This window comes from Myxine glutinosa, chromosome 7, assembly GCF_964187855.1.
Source record: "Myxine glutinosa chromosome 7, kmMyxGlut1.1, whole genome shotgun sequence".
In the NCBI taxonomy this organism is placed as follows: Eukaryota; Metazoa; Chordata; class Myxini; order Myxiniformes; family Myxinidae; genus Myxine; species Myxine glutinosa.
The window spans coordinates 141,624,951-141,628,783 of record NC_136267.1 but is presented as its reverse complement, the minus strand read 5'-3'; the positions used below and the strand labels follow the sequence as shown (position 1 = coordinate 141,628,783).

General features: G+C 41.6%; 1 protein-coding gene across 1 annotated transcript in view; it reads left to right on the top strand.

Annotated features, from left to right (window-relative positions):
- The window catches only part of LOC137412111 (advanced glycosylation end product-specific receptor), a 36,655-nt gene extending 33,117 nt beyond the window's left edge, over positions 1–3,538 (top strand). The window contains exon 10 of the mRNA XM_068097360.2: positions 1,090–3,538. The gene's annotated coding sequence lies outside the window, so the exon portion shown is untranslated. The remainder of the gene's footprint in view (positions 1–1,089) is intronic.
- Positions 3,539–3,833: the final 295 nt, after the last annotated feature.

Below are 3,833 nucleotides of genomic sequence, written 5' to 3'. Positions count from 1 at the left end.
CAATGCCATTTGCAATGCGATCACCCACAATGCCATTTGCAATGCCACCACCCACAATGCCATTTGCAATGCCACCACCAACAATGCCATTTGCAATGCTATTGTTGTAAGAATCAGATTTACAACATTGTCCCAAGAGTGAGTTTAATTCTGAATCGATCTCTAGCAATACCTGTAAGAAACCAACAAGCCACATAACAGTATTCAGTAATCATAGAAGTAAGTAATGGATTTGCAATTAGTACAAGCAAGCTTAGAACCATGAGTAACACACACCATCTGAGTATGCACTACATCACACAGAATAAATGTCACAGGAATAATCGGAGCGCTGTCCAGTCCGAATTCTTATAGGAGCCTCTCAATGGACAGAGTCGGCATAACACCTGGGTTCAACATAGACACAATTTCATTACAGCTATCACCCACAATGCCATTTGCAATGCCATCACCCATAATGCCATCGCATAATGCCATTTGCAATGCCACTACCCACAATGCCATTTGCAATGCCACCACCCACAATGCCATTTGCAATGCCACCACCCACAATGCCATTTGCAATACCATCACCCACAATGCCATTTGCAATGCCACCACCCACAATGCCATTTGCAATGCCACCACCCACAATGCCATTTGCAATGCCACCACCCACAATGCCATTTGCAATGCCACCACCCACAATGCCATTTGCAATGCCACCACCCACAATGCCATTTGCAATGCCACCACCCACAATGCCATCACACAATGCCATATGTCCTGATGAGATCCAGGACATAAAACTATGTCACCAAGTTTTGTTTTTGTTGATTGTGTGGTTTTGGACATTGTCGTGCAAATGTAACAACTCCCTTCCTCGTAAATATTTGTACTCGCTTCCTGAAATGGGTTTCCTCACAAGGAACTTCAGTGCAAGAGGAAGTTATTTGGCCCTTCAAAGCTACACAATGGTTGCCAACTCAATGAACTCACCTGCACTACCCCTTAGGGGTTGTCAGTATTTCAGTATTAGTACATTGAATTCTGATTATAATATATGAGTTCCTGTTCATGGTTCGTGTTTTCATTTTATGTGTTGCACAGATAAGAATTTGAAGAGAAATGGAAAAACATAGAAGCGACTTTCCAGAATTCACGGATGTATTTACACGTGCGTGCGTTTCCGAATGTTTGTTGGACTTGGCCAGGTACAATGTATTCTCCTGTGGATCAAGCAAGCTGGATGGGTTTCAAGCTTGCATTGTAACTTCTGAAACACCGATGAAAGTCGTGACTGTGTATCTGTCTAATATTTTGTATATTGTTTCCTTTTCCTGTTGAAGGAAAGTTACCAGAAAGTATTTGTTTTATGGACTTCATCTCCATCTTACTATAATTCACCAAATGTCCGTCCCTCCGTTCGAAGGTACCGCAAAAACAGCTGAACCGATCGCAACGATATTTTGGGTGGGTAATCCTGGGACCCCTGGGAGTAAAATAGGCTATATTGTTTTTCCAATTTTTCCAAGTTTTCCAATTTCCCAATTTTCCAGTTTTTCCAAACACGATGGAATAATATTTACCGATATGAACAGTGATGTGGCTTTTGTTGAAATTCTACAAATACTGTTTATTCTACGTACCAGGAGAGAGTAGATCGACTTCTGACGAACACTTCCTATATAAGCGTGCGGCTCCGAAGTAACACGGCAGCGTGTGCAAAGCCACTGAGAAACAGGTGTAGGCTGAGTCAACCCCCCTGGCGTTAATTCAGCGATCGACCGGGATTCGAACCCAGGATCCTAGGATCCCAAGCCGGCACCCTAACCGCTAAGCCAACACCAGGCTTGTGTATGCATAATACACACATAAGCTTGTTAAACTCTCCAAAAACACTTTGGTGGTAGCACCAGACCAACAAACTTGGGGATATTTTGGCTGGAACATACCTGGTTAGGGTTGGTAGAATATCCTAGAGATGTCATGTGGAGTCGGTGAGTTATCACCAGCACCATGAACAAATTACAAATTCCTGCCACCCTGGTAGTGACTCCGTCTTGTAAGCCTGGAGGAGGAAGTAGCAATGCACAAACACGGGGGATAAAATCCACAACTGTGGGTAAAGGGAGACAAAAAGTGCAAGCAGCAGACATCATGACCTGGCCATGTACAAAGGGTTACAGAAAAGGAACAACATGCAGTAATTTGGCCTCAACAAAGATATGGGGTGAGGTGGGGTGTTTGATACCCTGAAGTTTACAGCTTCGGATCAACACATTTAAGAGAAGAAAGGAGGTAATTTTGACTGGCTTATACAAGATGTCACACCTTGAAACTTTGATTCAGTGTTTTTATAAAGACCTGTGCGCACCAATCGGGCGTCATACTAAATTTCGCAATTCTCTATATGTGGGCATGTCTGAACCTTACAGAATCGAAAACGGCTTGGCCGATCTCCACCAAGTTTTGCATACGTATTTGGGGTACCCGGGGTCAGGTCACGGGAACATAAACAAATTTACCCTCCCTCCCCACCCCCACTCTTCCCTGCGAGGATGGGGAGACGACTTGCGATTTTTCACCTGTACACCTGGCACAGTACACATGGTTTACTGAGTCTTGCCGGAGTGAGAGGAGGTGGAATGACGAGCAATGTAAACTTTTTTGATTCAAGACTTTTACTCATGGTATTACTTCTTCAAAGAATGAATGGGAGATTAACCACATTTTATTTTCATCTTGTGCTTTAATATTGTCTTATTTATGGTAAAAGAGGTATCGTTTTTGTTATTTGCAAAAAATGCACTTTTATATTAATTTTTCACGAGGTATAAGGCTCATGGAGGAGCTACAGAGCACGCACGTACACACACACACACACACACACACACACACACACACACACACACACACACACATATGTACACACACACATATATACACACACTCACGCACATACATACACATACATATATGTACACACACACACACACACACACACACACACACACACACACACACACACACACACACACACACACATACACACACATACACACACACATACACACACACACACACACACACATACACACACATACACACACATACATACACAAACTCACGCACATACATACACATACATATATGTACACACACATACACACACACACACACACACACACACACACACACATGAACACACACACACACACACACACACACACACACACACACACACACACACACACACACACACAATCATTTCGAAACAAAATTTACTTGGTTTCAAACTTTCTGGGCTTCTGGTTTTTGATGAAATTAAACATTTGTTCCCATTGCTGGTTGTTATAACAATGTGTTGCACACTAAATCAAACCATATACAATGCAAAACATTTCTATTACTGTTTGTTATTTCATATTAAAACCCTGTATAATACAAATTGCAATATGAACCCCTGTATAATGCTGTAATTGTTCTTATATTCACAGCTACTGTGCACTGTATTGTCAAGTTGTGATTTAATAAATGCAAACCAAAATGAAACATATGCATGACCATCTCAAACTTCCTTTGATTTCATTTGCAAAGTAATTCTACATCTTGTTATAATAGAGCAAACGTATATGGTTAGGTATGTTTATTTTATATGCGACCAAAACGGCTTCTTCTTCTTCAAATAAAATTAACACACAAAACATAGTCCGTGAACTCTTAATTACGTTTAGACGGATGAGACCCCTCAGACCTTTTAAGTCCCACAAGACCCTTAACACCCAAAATACCCTTAAAGACCCAAAATACCCTGAAGACCTAAAAGACCCTGAAGACCCAAAACACCCCGA